General features: G+C 47.4%; 1 protein-coding gene across 12 annotated transcripts in view; it reads left to right on the top strand.

Annotated features, from left to right (window-relative positions):
* Window positions 1-19165, top strand: part of FHOD3 (formin homology 2 domain containing 3) — a 472216-nt gene that overhangs the window by 170433 nt on the left and 282618 nt on the right. The gene's annotated exons all lie outside the window — the stretch shown is intronic.

Raw genomic sequence — 19165 nt, 5'->3', positions numbered from 1 at the left:
TTGTTGAAAAGTCAACTGTTGTATATGTGAAAGATTTCTCATAGGAGTTGCCTCATGCAATTGCTGAGGCCTAGAAGTCCCAACATAAGCTGTCAGCAGCTGGAGAACCAGGAAAGCTGCTGGTATGATTCAGTTTGAGTCCAAAGCCCAGGGAACCAGGGGAACTGATGGTGTAAGTCCTGGTCTCAGTCTGAGGAGCCAGGAGTCAGATGCATAAATATCCAAGGGGACGAGAACTTGGATATCCCAGCTCAAGCATAAAGCCGATTTCCCCTTCTTCCACCTTTTGTTCTATTTAGGCTCTCAAAGGATTGGATGATACCCATCTGCCTTCCTGAGGGTGGTCTTCTTTACTCCTCTACCAGTTCAAAGCCTAATCTCTTTGAAAAATGCCTTTATAGACATACCTGGAAGCAGTGTTTTACCAGCTATCTGTACATCCCTTAGGTCAGTCAAGTTGACATATAAAATTGACCAACACAACTTGGAACCCACTTTGAAAAGTAAATCTGATCCCAATATTGCTGATTCCACATCCCACCCTTCCCCTGTGTTAAAATCATTTAAAATTTTTTTTAATGTTTATTATTTTTGAGGGAGAGAGACAGAGAACAAGCAGGGAAGGGGCAGAGAGAGAGGGAGACACAGAATCGGAAGCAGGCTCCAGGCTCCGAGCTGTCAGCACAGAGCCCGATGCAGGGCTCGAACTCATGGACTGTGACATCATGACCTGAGCTGCAGTCAGCTGCCCAACCAACTGAGCCACCCAGGCGACCACCCCCTCCCCATCCCCTGTGTTACAATCATAAGCAGTGATGTCTAAGTGATTCTTTTCCTTCCAACTTGATTCTTCCATTGGCCATAAACAATTAAAGATGGAGTTTAGAAAACGTATTTCTTTCAATATCTATGCAACATATAAAATTCAAAAGAGCTTAGAAGGGACTCCGATCCCTAAGAAGTCATGATTGTTGGTTGGCCTTATAAATTATACTCCAGGATATTTACCTGTTGGTTTTATGGACTTTTTGAGTATGTCCAAGGGGAGCATGGTTCCATTTGTTTTGTCCCATAAATTCATTCCCTACAAAAGAGATGCAGCAACGGTCACAGAAATGTCCGGTAGAAGGGAGTCAAGTAGGACTGAGACACTGATGTTGCTCCCATATTTGGCAAGTGCCTTAAGGACCATTCTCGTCCTATCCCGGCCACCATGTGGGGCATGCTTTATAATTGGGAAGCGATGTTTAGAATAGGAGGCAAACTGTAGACTGAGAGCTAGGGCTGTTTCCTTGCAGCAGGTGGCTTAGAGCCTGACAGTCCTTGGAAGATGAGGATTCCAAAGGGCCGAAGCCAGGAAAGCTGATGCCTGAGGAGATTGGGTCAGAGAATAGGGGAGGCTGGGGCCAGCCCTGGAAACCCCAGGGAAGAATCTTGAGGTGGCTGAGGTCTGGCTTGTTGACTCCCCAACCCCCCACCTCTGCCTTGGACCTGGCCTGGGACACTGGGGTGGAAAAGGCTCACAGAACCAGGAAGGCCAGATGTTTCTCTCCTGACCCAGAGTGGATTCCCAAGACCTGTGGTCCCCTGGCAGGTTGTTCCTTCTGGACTTGGGAAAGTGTGGCATTTCCCTTCAACATAAGGTCAAAGCTGTGTAGAGTTGCAGGCCTTTATTGGCTAGTTTGGGGCTTAGCTCAGTCTTCAGGATCTTTTGAGGAAGCCAAATATCTTAAGGCTCTTAGAAGTGTAGGATTAGTACCAGAATGTTCCAGGGGTCGAAGTCTTCTGGGTTATTTCACATCCTCTGCATTTTGTGAAACATCAAGGGCTTATGTGCTCCACTCACTGATAATGAAAAATGTGTGTCCTCACTAGCTGCCAAGGAGGGTGTTTTAAGTAAGTCCGATAGTTTAAATCTTAGGGGTGAAGAAACACAAAGGGAATTGGGAACTTTAATGGGAAAGACCTGCTTTGAAATAAACCAATTTCTGAGAAACTTTCCCTAATGTCATTAGGTACAGATAGTATCATTCACACTGCTTAGTTTAAATGTATAGATGGTGTTATTCTATTCCTTTAACACATCTGGAGGCGTATCTCAAAATCTACAGGGTTAGGATTTTAGGAGAATTTTATTTCATATGTAGATATATCATTTATAGTGTTTTATTCTCTTGTCTGTATAACTATAGCACTTCTTTTTTGCAGTGGAAATGCACTTTTATAATCAGAGAAAATACATTAAAAAAAAGTGATGGCCTAACTAATGTTACCTAAAGGCTATGAATTGAAAAAAAACATGTGACTGATAGAATCTGTAGTTCACTAGATATGTTAGCAAACATATGACCCAATGATTGATCAAAAGAAATTTATTTTTATTTTTATTATGACTATTTAAAAAAAAAACCTTTTTTAATGTTTATTTTTGAGAGAGAGATTGAGCACAAGCGGGGAAGGGACAGAAAGAGAGGGAGACACAGAATCTGAAGCAGGTCCAGGCTCTGAGCTGTCAGCACAGAGCCCCACATGGGGCTCAAACTTGTGAACCATGAGATGAAGTTAGATGCTCAACTGACTGAGCCACCCAGGTACCCCTTATTAGTACTATTTTTTAATGTTTTATTTTTGAGAGAGACCGAGACAGTGTGAGTGGGGGAGGGGCAGAGAGAGAAGGAGACATAGGATCAGAAGCAGGCTCTGAGCTGTCAGCAGAGAGACCCATGTGAGGCTTGAAATCACAAACTGTGAGATCCTGATCTGAGCTGAAGCGGGGTGCTTAACTGACTGAGCCACCCAGGCACCCCTTTCTTTTGTTTTTTTTTTTTTAAATGTTTATTTTGAGAGAGCACGGGAGAGTGAGTGAGTAGGGAAGGGCCAGAGAGGGAGAGAGAGAATCCCAAGCAGGCTCCACATTGTCAGGGCAGAGCCCAACGTGGGGCTCGGTCTCATGAACTGTGAGATCATGATCTGAGCTAAAATTAAGAGTTGGCTGCTTAACCCACTGAGCCATCCAGGCACCTCAAAAGAACTTTAACTTAAAAATCATTTAATATAGTGGCTTAAAGTTTCTAAGTTCATCCATTCGCTCACTTGGTGTGTCGGTCTTTTACTGAGCCCTGTTGTCAGTCAGTGTTGGGTACGTTCCAAGGATGCTGAGGTGCCTGGCCATGGTTCCTGGCCCCATGAAGTATTATTTTGTTGACCATGATAGCCCTGTTTACTCCAGATGCTGCTGGTAGGGAACGTCTGCACAGGCTGACAAGGGACCTTGAAAGGCATTCTTGTCTCTGCAGGGGTGGGAAAGATGATGCCATCAAGTGGGCAGGAAGGGATCTCTGTGTCCTGTCCATGGTGGCCCCCATTGGCCACAGGGTCTGGGACTGTGTTATGGAGCCCATTCTGCTATACAGAGTAAGCTGCTCCTGGCCCTGTGGCATAGGGTGCACAAGGCAGCAAGACTGAGGGTGAAAGAGCCCAGTGTTGGGAATGACATGGTGGTTGGTGCTCTGGCTTCCCACTGGGGAAGGGGTCCTGGCTCTGAGGAGAGCCCAACAGCTGATGTCATCCAGGAAGGGCTCTTTGGAAGGGGCTGCCTGTGCAAGGGCTGGCCTGGAGGAGTCTCAACCCCATGGGAAGTCTGGGAATGGTGAGATGGAGGGAGGGGCGTTTAGCTTCCTCTCGTTGCCTCTCAGTTTGTCCCTTCCTGATTCTCTTTGCTTGCCCTTAGTTGTCATGATATTGAAATAAGTCATGTTCTCTTACTAGGGGCGCCTGGGTGGCTCAGTCGGTTGAGCGTCCGACTTCGTCTCAGGTCATGATCTCACGGTTTGTGAGTTCAAGCCCCGCATTGGGCTCTGTGCTGACAGCTGGGAGCCTGGAGCCTGCTTCAGATTCTGTGTCTCCTTCTCTCTCTGCCCCTCCCCATCGTGTGCTCTGCCTCCCTCTGTCTCTCAAAAATAAATAAATGTAAAAAAAAAATTTTTTTTTAAAGAAGTGTCATGTTCTCTTACTTGTCATATTTATTGAATAGCTTGAAGGTTTTGATTCTTCTTTTTAAGTTTATATATTTATTTTGAGAGAGAGAGACAGAGTGAGCTCATATGGCAGGGGCAGAGAGAGAGAGAGAGGGAGGGAGGGAGGGAGAGAGAGAGGATCCCAAGCAGGCTCTGGACCATCAGTAGCACAGAGCTCAGTGTAGGGCTTAAACCCACAAACTGTGAGATCATGATCTGAGGGGAAACAAGGAGTCGGATGCTTAACCGACTGAACCACCAGGTGCCCTGAAGCTTCTTATTCTTAAAGATATAAATAATCATACTGCTTTCTCTTTTTCCCTTGGAAATATCTTTCATTACAGGAAAGAAATTTTTCTTTACCATTGCGTTTGTTTTTATGGGTTAATAATTTTTAGGTGAGGGGCGCCTGGGTGGCGCAGTCGGTTAAGCGTCCGACTTCAGCCAGGTCACGATCTCGCGGTCCGTGAGTTCGAGCCCCGCGTCGGGCTCTGGGCTGATGGCTCAGAGCCTGGAGCCTGTTTCCGATTCTGTGTCTCCCTCTCTCTCTGCCCCTCCCCCGTTCATGCTCTGTCTCTCTCTGTCCCAAAAATAAATAAATGTTGAAAAAAAAATTTAAAATAATTTTTAGGTGAAAAAGGACTAAGAAGGACTTTTGGGCCAGATAAAGTGATAAAACTATAGCATGGTTATATCTAAATTTCCTGGTTGTCCAGATGAGGATTTTGTGGCTCATCTCCTGACCAGGAACTTGCAGGAACAAGTTGCTAAACTAATGAGGCAGTAAAGCCTTGCTCTTTCGTGAATCACTGATGGCCAGACAGGACCTGGTGGAGGCCAAGCCATCGATGGTGTACGGAGGAGACAGCTGAGAGGCCAGGGTGCGCTGTCCCAGAGGGGACTCCCTTGCCCACAGCCCTGAGACCTGGGTGTGTGGGAAGGGGATGAGGACTTGGGTTCTGGGACACCTGCCTAGAGTGATGATGGAGATGCCAGAGGCAGCAGTTTCTTAATAATGGCATAACGGGGTTTTGTTCCTTGAGTGCCCTTTTCTCCAAGCCCCCTGAGACTGAAGATGAGGAGATCCTGGTACTTCCTCTCCAAGATGTTGCCGAAGGAAACTTCTCTGGCTTTTGGCCCCCTGTAGCTGGGAGAGGTCTGTAGAGTACTTGGCGCTTTTATGTTTAAGTCAGATACGAAGCCAGTTTGAGTCACCAAATCCCTGCGATCAAAGGCAATAATTTCACCTCTTTTAGCTACTTCGAAGCAAGTCATGGAAAAAATTAGGAATCTGAAAGCAAATTGAATTACACATCAAAGAAAAACATCTCTTGACCTTTCTTCCTTCCTTGATCAACTGTTGCTAAGTGTAAAGGTCCAAACTGGATATAGCCAAATCAGTATGGGGAGATGGAAGTCAACTAAACCACAGGACTCCTTGAACACTTTCTTTACCAAGGAATTTTCTTGGAGCTGCCAGAATATGGAAGAAGCACAGGGTGAGGGTTTTGTCATCAAAGTACTTACCATTTGTTGGGGAAGCAAGAGCAGCCCACAACACAACTGTCATGCAGAGTCTGGTTAAATGGGGAGCTGGGTGCTACAATGTGATGTGCTGTGGGACTTGAGGTAGAGCAGCTTGGTGGGAGTTGTCCAGTGCAGTGGGATTTCATAACAGGCCTGTGAAGGTCTGTCGAGCCTAGAGGAGGGTGAGGCACCCAGAAGGAGGAGGGTGAAGTACGGGGTGTGCCTGAGGGTAGTCAGACCTGACTTCTCAGGTGGGGAAGAGGGTGAAGCTGGATGGGTGGAGTGGCCCCCATTAAGGATGGGTCTCTGGGGTTGGATGGAATGTCCAAGACAAAGCCAGACAGCAAAGTAATAAGGGCAGATTTTAATCAGTAATCTACTGCAATAGGGAAGAGAGTCAAGTGGGAACGGAACTCAACTTTGATTTGTGCAGAGGTGGCTGGGCAGTTTAAAGAAGGGGTGAGGTAATAGGGAGAGGTGAATGGGGGTTCATTAGAGTCAGGGGTGTAAAACATTGCAAAAAAGTGGGAAGGAGGCATTGGTCTGTGCTAAACCCATCTGAACTTGTGAAATGGCACTTAGCAAAGTTAGGCTCTTACCCCTGTAGTGGCTGGGAAACAGGGGCCCCATCTTCAGGTGTTGGCTGCAGCAAACTGAATTCTTTTGGCAGCCATAGGATTTCTCAGGCAGGCACTTTAAGTGGGGGGGGGGGGGGGTTTTTCTTCCCCCGGGAGTGACCTTGAAAAGTTAGAAACTGTCAGTGTTCAAGTCTTTTTTTTTTCTTCTTTTTTTAAAGTAGGCTTCATGCCCAATATAGGGCTTGAACTCACGACTCTGAGATTGAGTTGCATGCTTTACCGGCTGAGCCAGCCAGGCCTCCCTGTTCAAATTTTTACAGGCCAAGGTTGAGGCCTAGTAGAGAAGAAGGCTCAGAGGAGATTGGCCAGAGTTTGGTTAAGGACAGACTCTTCCTCAGGAGGCAAGAAATGGAGTTGATAGTTTTTAAAGGGGGAATAAATAGATAAAGGGAGATGAAAGAGATGTTAAAGGAGACTAGATGGCCTTTGAATCCTTTCTCCTTGAATCTTAGGGCAACAAATGACTAAAGAGGTAGTTAAACTTAAAGCCCTATATTTACAGAGGAGGTAACTGAGATCTAAGGGATCAAGTGGTTTTCATCCTGTGAAATGAAAATGGTCAGAATGTATGTATACTACCACTGTGTGTGTATGTGTGTATTAGGAATGTGCTAGGCAGTATGGGAGGCACAAATGTTTGTCCTAAAAAAGGACGTCAGTATTAGGGAAAATTTTGCATTTTTCATACATAAGTAGGTATTGGTAATCTCAAGGATTATCATGCCTTGAATTGCCTCTGTTTACATGTCCCCACCCCCAACCTTCCTCCTTTGACCTGCCTTTCCAGTCAACTGCCCAGTTAAGCTGTGCTTGATGCCCCCACTCCCTTCTACCCACTCCCCTAAGACTCTTCCCAGCTGCAGCTACAGGGGGCTGGGTCAGAAACAAATTCTTTTTCCTAAGAATGGTCATCCAGATCCAGGTAGAAGTAGCTGTTAAAACCATCATGTTCAACCAAATTGCCAGCATGTCCTAAGTGATGAAGAGAGACATGTAAATTCCACGGGTTGGGTTTGGCAAATGGACATTTTTCAAATTGGCCTGCTTCCATGCAGGTACACCTTGATGGCCTAGTAGGAGATGGCTTTTCTGTGAGCCACAGACATTGTGGGTCCATTGGCCAGAGCCTTCTCTTCCTCCGTGCTGCTCTGGACATATTGAGACACCATAATCAATGCCATGCTTTGTGTACTGCCTCCAGTTTGCTATGTTCTAACACCATATCACCAGGTGCATTAAAACCATGGACAAATTTTGATGTAATTCTGAAGAGAAGTATTTGCACACATGCATGGAGGTGTCCACTGTCCATCAAAGGTTTCCATGGCAGAAAACTAGGGGTAGCTAGAGTGTTCTCCCAGAAGAAGAAATGCCACTTAATTATGGTTCTTTTGTCCTAGGAACACCAAACATGAGGCTCTTGCCTGTGGCTTCAATGACATTATTACTATTGACAACCATTTAAGTTATTCAAAGACTTTTTCTACTTGGCTGGTTTTTAAACTTATTCTGGAGGTTTGCAGTTCCTGTGACAATCTAGTGAAGGGGGAGAATGACTATAATCATCTTGCTCACTATTGTGATGAGATATTATACACAAAAGAAATTGCCGCAAATAGCATTTGGTCCTTAATTTATATCTTTGTAGCAACCCAGTTCAGTAGAACAGACCAACTTCAACATTAGTGCATAATTGGCATTTCTTATGTATAAACAGATTTTAGTAATGATCTCAGTTAAGGGTCATGATGATGCCATGAATGGCCTCCATTTGCCTGCTCTGCTTTGGGATTCCAAAATGTTCCCCAAATCTAAAGTTGGGATTCCATCAGTATTCTTCTCCTGTTTTAACCCTTTCCTTCCTTGTGGCATTAAGAGAGCATTCAGACTTCTCTGGAAACTCAAGTCCTTTCCAACCATAGTTTCCTTGTGCTGCATTGGGCTGGCAGCATTGGGAGTCTTTTTGCTTTTGAAGAGTGCAATTCCTTTTGTTAGGGCTTTTAAAGCATTCTGTAGCTAGTGTTGGAAATAAACCTTAATTTCCCATAGATTTTCTTTTTTTTCTTTCACTGAAGGAGAAAAGCAACGGGATGGAAGGAAGGAGGGGAGTGGTAGAAAATCATTGTTGCATTCTGTGTTTGCTGTCTACTTCTCTTTTCTTAGTAAATTGCCTCAGGAATTTCTGCAGTCAGTTGTAATCTACTCTTGAAAGGCCTCCTTTTGGACCAAACTCTTCAAGTGAGCCAAAACTCTCTAGGACTACAGAATTTCAGAGAAGACAATGAAAAGAAATGGAGTATTAACATGTGGTCCTTCTATTGAGATTGCAAATTTTCCTTACGTTGTTGTACTGGTGCCTGGGAAAAAGGTGGAAAACTCTGCTTTTGGTAAGGCAGTGTTCACCACCCTCCCTTTCTCCCTGTCACCTTCTACCTTGTTTTCATCCAAGTTGGTTGCCACAGAGAGCTTTTTTATGTGGTTCTGAAAGTGGGGACTGGTACCATGGACAGATACCAAACAAGTATTTTTGTCTTGATATTTTGAATTAACACCTCGCCTCAAAATAAACCCAAAATGCAAATTATAAAGATGTGACTTTCATTCTTCCCAAGTTAATTAAACATGGAAAATAATGTTGGGGATAGGTTAATCACAATAGAAACCACCAAAGACAAGTATTTTTATCAGACAGCTGGCATTTTATTTTATTTTATTTATTTTTTTTAAATTTTTTCAACGTTTTTTAATTTATTTTTGGGACAGAGAGAGACAGAGCATGAATGGGGGAGGGGCAGAGAGAGAGGGAGACACAGAATCGGAAACAGGCTCCAGGCTCCGAGCCATCAGCCCAGAGCCTGACGCGGGGCTCGAACTCACGGACCGCGAGATCGTGACCTGGCTGAAGTCGGACGCTTAACCGACTGCGCCACCCAGGCGCCCCCAGCTGGCATTGTAAAAAGCATTCCTTCCCCTCCTACCCACTAAAGAAAAAGTCTCTATACTCCCCAATCCTAGGCAAGCTTTCTGAACCCGCAACTTCTGCCATTAATCTCCTTGAGGGTGAGAACAAATTAATTCATTTTTCCTTAATTTAAAACAGTGATGTGAAGGAAGCTAGGCACTATTTGACGTCAGGATCTGGGTTGGAGTTTTAAGGAATCAGGCAGAAAGTGGGTGTGTCTGACACTTAAAGGTCCTGAAAGCTATTCCTAGCTCCCAGAAATTATATAAAAGAAGGGGGTGGAAACAAACTTCAAACACCCTATTCATAAGATCAGAGGGAGGGGAGGGAAGGTACTGATTCTTTCATTTACTCCACAAAAATGTATTCTGTACCTATTATGTGTCAGTCACTGTTTAAGATCCTGGGGCTATAGCGATGCATAAAGCAGGCACGAATCTCTGTTCTTGTAGAGTTTGCATTGCACTGGCGGAGACAGATAGTAAACAGGGTAAATAAGTAAAGAGGGTAGCCTGTGTTAGGAACAATATGCGAGTTGTGTATATTTGAATGCACATTGGTGATTTGAAATAGGGTAACCAGGAAAGGTCTCATCCAGAAGGGAGTGTCTTCTTAAGGGTCTGAAGATGTGAGGCCATGAATCAAGTGGGGACAAGGGCAGAAAGGCAGAGCAACCAGATAGGAGGCCATTGCATGACCCAGGTGAGGGAAGATTGCTTGGACCGGGGGTGCAGAAAGGCAGTCATAAGAAAGGGTTGGATGAGCCCCGTGCCAGATGAGACTGTGCACGTAGGAGGGAGAAGCGGAAGGGCTGGCCACGGGACTCTAGTCTGAGCATCAGGAGCAGGCCCTGGTCCCTCTGCTGTGGTCTCTGAAGCAGTCACCTAAGACTTGTGGAATTGCTTTGACACTAGTTGAGAAGTTCCTAGGGAGCAAACCTATTTTTCTTTCAGACCTGAGTCCAGTAAATACTGGTTTGAACTGAATTGAATATTCCAAGATCAGCATGTAAGAGACAGAACACTGTAGAATACCTACAGGTTCAAAATGCATGAGTCACATGTGGTAAGAATGATAGCCAAGGGCCACCATGGGCTCTTCTTGGAGCCAACCAGATGCGCTCATGCCCTGGGAACAGATGTATGAACTTAGAACCCCGGGAAGAGGGGTAGAACCTCCCTTTATTTTTTTTAATTTTTATTTTTTATTTTATTATTATTTTTAATCTTTATTTGTGAGAGAGACAGAGTGAGAGTGGGGGAGGGGCAGAGAGAGAGGGAGACAGAGATTCTGAAGCAGACTCCAGGCTGTCAGCACAGAGCCCGATGCGGGGCTTGAACTCATGGACTGTGAGATTATGACCTGAGCCGAAGTCAGACACTTAACTGACAGAGCTACCCAGGCGCCCCCAGAACCTCCCTTTAAATGCATCCCTCAGGCTCCCTGTACTGGCTCCAGAGTGGCCTGGGAGCATTGTGCTTTGGGAGGGAAGGATTGGAAGAATTTGGGGTTTTTCCAGGTAGTGACTTCTGGTTGGAAGGCCAGTCGCTGCAAATGACCCAGGGTTTTTTGTTTTTTTGTGTTTTTGGTTTTTTTTTAAGCACAGCTGGAACCCAGGACGAGGCAGCAGGGCAGGGTGGCTCATGGAGAGGCCGGAGCAGTCTGGGTCAGTGCCGCTAGACGTGAATCAGTGGAATCAGGCTCGGCTCCTTGCTCCACTCAGCCAGCCAACAGTGTCTATGAGCTGAAAAAGGAAAGGACAAGTGGTACCAGTTCACACCTGTTCTTTTCCCTTTTTGGCTTGCCATTTTTTGGTGTTGTGCTGTAGATGAGTTAATCTCTTCATTGAGCGGGGAAATCATGTATGTTTCAGGGGAGTCTACCCTCTACTGGCTCATTTTGTTCTATTCCCGGGTAAAAAGGTTGTAACACCGGTAAAGGGCATTACCAAGTATTTTCACAGGAGCAGGGTGGGTTTTATTTTACCCTCATATTTCTAGTGAAGGGCTGGCTTGAAGATTAACTGCGGTTCAAGGATGGAGGTGCCAGCCCTGTCTGTCTAGCCAGTGACCTGTCTTGACAACCACACACCGTGTGGTTGGAGAAGTATTTTGTCTTCTCCCCTGCTGGTTAATGAGCCCTGAGGATCAGGTATAGACAGCAAGATTAGAAGCACCTGTAGTAGCTACACTTTCCATGTACTCCTTCAAATTCTAACTAGTCCCCCTGGTGTGTGGCCTCTCCTTCAGGGTCTTCAGGTGGTAACTAAATGCCCCAAGGTCAGTAGTTCTCCCAGGGTGGTCCTGGGACCTGTGAGTTTGATTGAAATGCAGAAAGTTGGGCTTACCCCAGATCAACTGAATCCAGATCTGCAGCAGACGACTCCCTAGATTTCTGTGCACATTCCAGCATGAGAAGATTAAAGGTAATGTGCATCAACTGTTTACATTGCACTGTGGTTTTTTTTTTTATGTTTATTTTTGATACAGAGACAGACAGACAGAGATGGAGTGCGAATGGGGGAGAGGCAGAGGCAGACTGTGACACAGAATCTGAAGCAGGCTCCAGGCTCTGAGCTGTCAGCACAGTGTCTGATGTGGGGCTCAAACCCATGAATCTTGAGATCATGACCTGAGCCGAAATTGGACGCTTTACTGACTGAACCACCCTGGCATCCCTACACTGGACTGTTTTAAAGTAAACCCTGTTGAGGTGCCTGGGTAGCTAAGTCGGTTAGGTGTGCAACTTCGGCTCAGGTCATGATCTTGTGGTTCTTGAACTCAAGCCCCGCGTCGGGCTCTGTGCTAACAGCCCGGAGCCTGCTTCAGATTTTGTGTCTCCCTTCTCTCTGTGCCCCTCCCCTGCTCATGCTTGCACACGCTCGCGCACGCGCGTTCTCTCTCTCTCTCTCTCTCTCTCTCTCTCTCTCTCTCTCTCTCTCTCAAAAATAAGTAAATGTTAAAGTAAACCCTGTCGTGTGACTGTTCCATCTGTGGATGATTCTCAGCCATGAGGGCAACCTATTCCTCTCATTGCTTCCTTTTGCTGTTGATTTCTCGAGACCTTTTTCTGTTGACTTGTGCAATTCTTTTATTATGTGTTGCAGAAAGCGTGCAGTGCGAATTTGATGATTTCCTTTGCAACCAAAAATAGGATGTGGCTGTATCCTTTCTGTGTCCCTCATGTGCCACAAAAGGGACTGGACAGGGCAGAGTTGCTCTTTAAGTTCTTAATTCATGGAGGTGCCGAAAAGTGCCTCTCTGACTTAACGGCTGACTTTGCTTAAATTTAAGTGTCCTCTAAATACAGGTATTAACTGGTGAAATAAGGCTAAAATCTAGTAGTTTTAGATCCCAAAGAGAATAGGGGGGGGAAAAAAAACAACAACAGGTCACCTCCTAATTTTCAGGCTAGGAGAAAAATGAAACAAATCTCTACTTCCTTGCACCACAAAACAACAGTTAGGGTGCTTGGTTTTGTTCTAATGGCACCTTTATCTGCAGTCAGTGTTGGAGGGAGCCTCTAAGTGTGGTATAATGACAGGTCTCCATGTCTCTTTCCTGGGGAAAGAGCTCCAGCCCCTCGGGGGGTGTGGCGAAGGCTGGGGCCCTGCTGTCCGACCACAAAGATTACTGAGGACGTTTTCCATGCCTGTGGCTCTGGTCTGTGTGGAGTGAGGGCAGAGCCCAAGGGAGAGCCCGCTGGGGGCCCAAATGGAGCCACCCCTGCCAGCTTCCCGTTCTTGGTTCTGTCACTGTAAGTGCCACTTGCTCTCAGTGGTTGCCACAGAGATAATGGTTGACACGGAGGGTGTGGCTGAGACAGCCCCATAGCTTTTATCACTCACTTGAGTTTCTACTCCTGGAAATACATCTGCCCTTGGGAAGGAATGCAGGCTGCTATCTGTGCCTGCGGGAGTGTGCATGGAGCTTGGGCATGAGGGGGTGGGTGGATGGTCGATCGCCACGAGGCAAAGAGAACTTGAGCGCTTACAAAGTCCCCGTTCATCACCAACATGCCCTGCCTCTTGTGTACCATTCGGAAGTTTACTCACTTGCCCGGCCTGAAGTCCTCGAACCAGCGGTAGGTCGGCCCAGTTCCTGGTGATGTGAGGACTGCGCTGTGGTGTTAGAAGAACGTGCCTTTTTGCTTGTCATCTTCGGTCAGTGGCCTGTGGTTGTGACTCTTGCTTTTAAAGGCTCCCTTGGCTCAGCCTCCAGTGGGGGATTGCTGGAGAAGGCCCTGGGAGGGTGAGAGCCTGCCTGCGGAGCTGATCACCGTCCTGTGGGTAGTTGGGCTCTTCAGCTGCTCCCAGCCCTCACTCCCCACAAGTCCTTGTGGATCCAGGGGCTGCCCTAGTACTTTCGCTTTGCGGTGACTCGGGGAGCAGGTGAACCCCAGTGTGGAGCTCCTGCTCCTGAGGCAGAGACCCTAGAGGGGGAGGGAGTCAGAGTCCGCCAGATGTGAGCAGTGGGCCTAATAGGCAGATGGGGAGAGCGCCGCTGGAGTGCTTTAATTTGCTAACAAATGGCACCACCATGGTAAGACCCCACCCACATTCAGCAAACCTAAAACTTAGCATGATTACTGGTACAAAATGGCTGACATGGTGTTGGTCAGTGAGTCAGCCTACCATGAGTGTGATTGAAGACTGCTCCTGGAGTCAGCCTGTGTCTCATCTAGAGACATGGAACGATCCTGCCCATTCGTGGCTCCTCTCCTTGGCGTCATAGGCTTGCAAAGGTTGCCTGGTGACCCCAGATGCTCTGACTTCTTGGGGTCTGTGGCATCTGTGTCCTCATCCTGAAATCTATTCCTGCCTTTATTTACCTGGATGACTCTGACCCCAGAATTGGGCTGGAAGTCTTAGCTTCTGGAAACCTCCTTGAACTGCCAAGTTTACGGAACACCCTTTCCCCGCCGAACCCTTCCCACACTGAACCGAACATAGTTGTTGACAGATCTGTCCTATTAGACTCTCGGTTCCTCAAGAGCGCGCCGTCTTCTGTACGTCTTTGAGACTGAGATGCCCTCCTCCTTCCTGCTACGGTAACTGCCTGCAAGTGGCTCGGAGGCATTAGCCCCTGTGCTCTATGATGGGAGAAGCTAGCTAGGCGGAGTTTATTTCATTAGGAGATACTGATGAAATATTAGGTTTAGAAAGACTGATTCCACAGAGGCTTCTATCCCTAGATTTTCTGGTTCTCTTCTGTGCAGTGGAAGTCTGCCTGAAACTTGAAGCCACATGCACAGTGTTTCCTAATTCTGTTCTCCACTATATTGGACTCTCTCAGCTGTTACCACGGAGGGGGCAAGAAGCTATGCTTGGGTCATTTTGCGTTTTGTCTGCAGCTCCTTGCTGCGGAGGCACGGACCTCGGCCTAGCCCTCCTTGGCACAGCCTGGAAATAAACACAGAGGGAAAGTGTCAGGAGCTCAGGAAGGACTGGCATGCAGTTTGTGCTTTTGATGTGTCGAAACCTTCAGTTCAGATGTGAGTTTTTTCAGGAGACAAAACCAGTGTTTAAGGTTGGCTGTGCTTAATTGTAAAAATGCCATGCACACCTATGTTTATAGCAGCACTATCGACAATAGCCAAAGTATGGACAGAGCCTAAATGTCCATCGATGGATGAATGGATAAAGAAGAGGTGTATATATATATACAATGGAGTACTACTCGGCGATCAAAAAGAAGGAAATCTTGCCATTTGCAACTACATGGATGGAACTGGAGGGTATTATGCTAAGCGAAATTAGAGAAAGACAAATACCATAGGACTTCACTCATATGAGGACTTAAGAGACAAAACAGGTGAACATAAGGGAAGGGAAGCAAAAATAATATAAAAACAGGGAGGGGGACAAAACAGAAGAGACTCATAAATATGGAGAACAAACAGAGGGTTACTGGAGGGGTTGTGGGAGGGGGGATGGGCTAAATGGGTAAGTGGCACTAAGGAGTCTACTCCTGAAATCATTGTCACACTATATGCTAACTAATTTGGATGGAAATTAAAAAATAAATTATTAGGAAAAAATGCTGTGGTGCTTCCGGTCCTCACCCCTTGGTTAGTGAATAAAACTCTTATCTGGGGCGCCTGGGTGGCGCAGTCGGTTAAGCGTCCGACTTCAGCCAGGTCACGATCTCGCGGTCTGTGAGTTCGAGCCCCGCGTCGGGCTCTGGGCTGATGGCTCGGAGCCTGGAGCCTGTTTCCGATGCTGTGTCTCCCTCTCTCTCTGCCCCTCCCCCGTTCATGCTCTGTCTCTCTCTGTCCCCCCCCCAGCATGCAGGTGAAAAAAAAAAAAAAAAAAACTCTTATCAAAACAGTCATTTAAAAAACTCAGTCTTGGGTGCAGTTTTGTTTGTGTCCTAGGATACTTGCCATAGATGAATGGCTGTTGCCATCTTGAAAGACACTTAAAGGAAGAGTCTGGCCCCATGGGGTGGGTCAGGTGAACTGTGGAGTTTTGCCATCTCTGCTCAGTGACATGATTGATGCCAGATTGTTCCCTTTTGACCCCAGCTAATGATCCTTATCTTTTCTCGAGGGATTAGACATTCACTTCTTTTCCTCAAAATGTTTAGGACAGGGATGGTGAACATTTTCCCTGTCAAGAACCATTGACCCCAGGAAGGAAGAGGCTATCTCTTGATCCAGGGCAGTGATCGTGGTTGGAAAGGCACCCCCAGGGCCCAGCCAGGGCTCTCTGAGCTCAGGCGACCCTCTCAGCACGCAGTTAGAAAGCCCTGACAGATGACATTAGGTTCCCTGCTAGTCCCATGAAAGGCTTGCCTCTTCCTATGGAGAGTCTTGGGTATTTTTTAGAAACCTCATTGAAGCCTTTGGGGTGGAAAGGGAAGGAAAAGTAGTCTTTACTGAGCATTAAGATGTGATTTGCCGGGTGATTTGCCAACGTTATTGTGTTATCACATGACTTCAAAATGTCGGATGTGTACTTCTAAAAGTGTTTCGCTCATAAAAAAAAACCGAGGCACACAGAGGAATTTCTTCTGAGTTGCAAACACTAATTTAGGAGTCTGCATAGCGATGTTGTCCCAGGCTATGGTGAAACAGTGCAGAAGGCTGAGGGCAAACCATAGCAGTGCACGGTGCAGGACAAGGACCTTGCCAACTGGTGACGCAGGGGAGGGCAGGTGAAGGGAATACAGTGCCCCATGAGTGGGCAAGAGAGGAGGTCAGGGGCCCAGGGTGGCAGTTTCTGTGAGCAGAGGCTGGGAAGAATGAGGTACTTTGCAGAGACCAAGGCTAGGACAGTCCTGGCTACAACTGATACCTGGGTAAGAGGGTTGAGTGTTTTCCATGAGTGTCCTCAGGAGCTGGTGGGGTGGGTATGTGGTTTCTGGCCCTTGTCCTGAGGTGGTTTTCTTCTCCTAAGTTTTCTCCCTGGAGAGTAAAGCAGGGTTGGGCTTGACCCCTGATTTGGAGGGATAGTCTCCTGTATATATCACCTGGGACTCTGGAAGCTTCCAGAAGAGCAGAGCAGGACTCCTTTGTTTAGGCAACCTCCCTTCTGTTTGCGCCCTGCCAGTAGGGGGTGAGCAGGGTGCATGGCAGGGCAGTGACTGCCATTATGCTGTGGCCAGCTCAGGAGAAAAACACCCTCCACTCCAGCAAAAATCAACTTAGCGCTGTGGTTTCCTTGTTACTAAAAGAGAACTAGAAAGAAGGGCACCTGGGTGATTTAGTCGGTTAAGCAATCGACTTCTGCTCAGGTCATGATCTAAAGGTTCCTGAGTTGGAGCCCCACATCAGGCTCTGTGCTGACAGCTGAGAGCCCTGGAGCCTGCTTCGGATTCTGTGTCTCCTTCCCCTGCCCATGCTCTGTCTCTCTCAAAAATAAATAAACAAAAATAAAACCTTAAGAAAAGAGAATTAGAAAGGGAAATATATGTAACTTTGGAAGAACATGCATCTAAATGTCTTAACTGAATTTGAAAAGAAAGGGAATGATACAAGCCTGTAAATAAAATATCTTGAGGTTCTCCAGATTCCTAATGAGCACAAAGGAAGAAGATGTAGCAGGAGAGGAGAGGAAGAAAGCAGGGGGGCAGACAGCCAAGCCATTTATTAGAGAGGCAGAGGTGTGGGCCAATGAGTTCTGAAGTGACCTCTGAAGTAAAAGGTCCCCGTCACCTGTTTTTCACAGCACTGCTTGCCTCAGGGTGTTGGTGCTGCTTTTCAGATGATAATGATCTCATTACCCCTGGGTCAGCAGCCTTTTTAGAGGGGCGCTGTCAAAGTGCTGACCCCTCTTGCCTCCTAGGGGGTTCTCTGGATTGGTCAAGGGGCTCAGCTTCTCCAAGGACTGGTGGGACTGCATGTTTGTGGATCCTTCTATCTCTACGTTCTTTGACACTGGGGAGAAAAGAAGTCATGTTAAAAAAATTTTTTTTTTAATGTTTATTTTTAAGAGGGAGGGAGAGCACGAATTGGGGAGGGGCAGAGGAGGGGGGGCGGGAACTGAGGATCCCAAGCAGGCTCAGAGATGACTGCAGACAAGCCAATGCGGGGTTTAAACTCATGAAGTGTGAGATCATGACCTGAGCCCGAAGTTTGATTCTTAACCGACTGAGCCAGGAAGGCACATTTTAAATTTTTTTTTTCAACGTTTATTTATTTTTGCGACAGAGAGAGACAGAGAGAGACAGAGTATGAACGGGGGAGGGGCAGAGAGAGAGAGAGACACAGAATCGGAAACAGGCTCCAGGCTCCGAGCCATCAGCCCAGAGCCTGACGCGGGGCTCGAACTCACGGACCGCGAGATCGTGACCTGGCTGAAGTCGGACGCTTAACCGACTGCGCCACCCAGGCGCCCCCAGGAAGGCACATTTTAAACAGAATTCCACTTTGCGAAGTGTCTTGCAGTGGCTGATCCGGCCTTTTTGCATCTGAGAAGGGACACTTTTGTGAAAGTGAAGATAGAACAGACAGAAGTGTGCTTCCCTGGGGGCCAAAAGCTAGCCGGCTCCCTAAAATTCAGAGGGAGAAACAGTTGCCTACAAATGAAGTTGGAAGTGAAGGTACCTGGCTCTGCCTGGACCACCTTCTGACCGTGAGGAAGGGGGCACGGTGACTCCCAAGGTAACAAGCAGGAAGGCGCGTGGAGCTGGGCAGATGGCGATGGTGATGGCGGGCAAGCAGCCAAATATGCACTGGGTCACCTGATTTTTAAGTCTGGAGCAGCCTCCTTAGTCAACAGCTCCTTGGAAGCTGTTTGCCACTTGAAGGGGCCCCTGCGTGACAGACGTCACAATATAGGTGAATACTAGGGGTTCTCAGAGGGTTTGGGAGATGCAGGAGGGTGTCATCAGGAGGAGGTGACTGGCGAGGGGCGAGGTGGAGGAAGCACGGAAGCCATGGTCCAGGCCAGGGCTTGAAGGCTGGAGCGTGTGGCCTCTTCTGACCCCGGAGATTCCAAGATGGTATTCAGCTGTCCTGGGGGGGGGGTCCATGTCAGGGCAGAGGCACTGCTCGCTTGCAGCGATTGCCCTTAGTGTCCCATGTCTGTGGGAGTGGTCTCCCCATGAGACCGGTAGGCAAGCTGGAGATCTGGGGGTCCTTCACCCATCTCAGCCCACATTCAGCTCTGTCCCTAGATCACTCCCACATCAACCCCTCCTCACCATTCCCACTTGCTTGTCCCCACCTACCATCCCTTGCTCGGGCGACCTTTTACTTGCTTTTCAGCTCCTACCCACTCCCCATTCCACTTCCTCTGCCCTGGCTGCCTGTGCTGGCAGTGAGCTTGATAAAAATTGGTGTCAGTAGATTCCTTCCTGCTTGGAAATTCTTCCGGAGCCCTCTGTCCCTGCCTGAGAGACGTGTGATGGTGTGGCAGCATGAGCCCCCTCTCTGCGAGGACTCTCCTTGTCTCTGGCCTTACAGCCACAGCCTGCCGGGGTGCTTTGTGCTCTTGGAACCTAGTGCTTCCTTCTGCAGCATCCAGGCTGCCCACCTGCTCTCTTCTCTTCCTTGGGTTCCCCTCTGCACCGCGCTTC

Source organism: Herpailurus yagouaroundi, unplaced genomic scaffold (genome assembly GCF_014898765.1).
Source record: "Herpailurus yagouaroundi ecotype Mexico unplaced genomic scaffold, PumYag 142, whole genome shotgun sequence".
Classification (NCBI taxonomy): Eukaryota; Metazoa; Chordata; class Mammalia; order Carnivora; family Felidae; genus Herpailurus; species Herpailurus yagouaroundi.
Note: the sequence above shows the minus strand (reverse complement) of the source record. Positions and strands in the feature narration are given on the sequence as shown.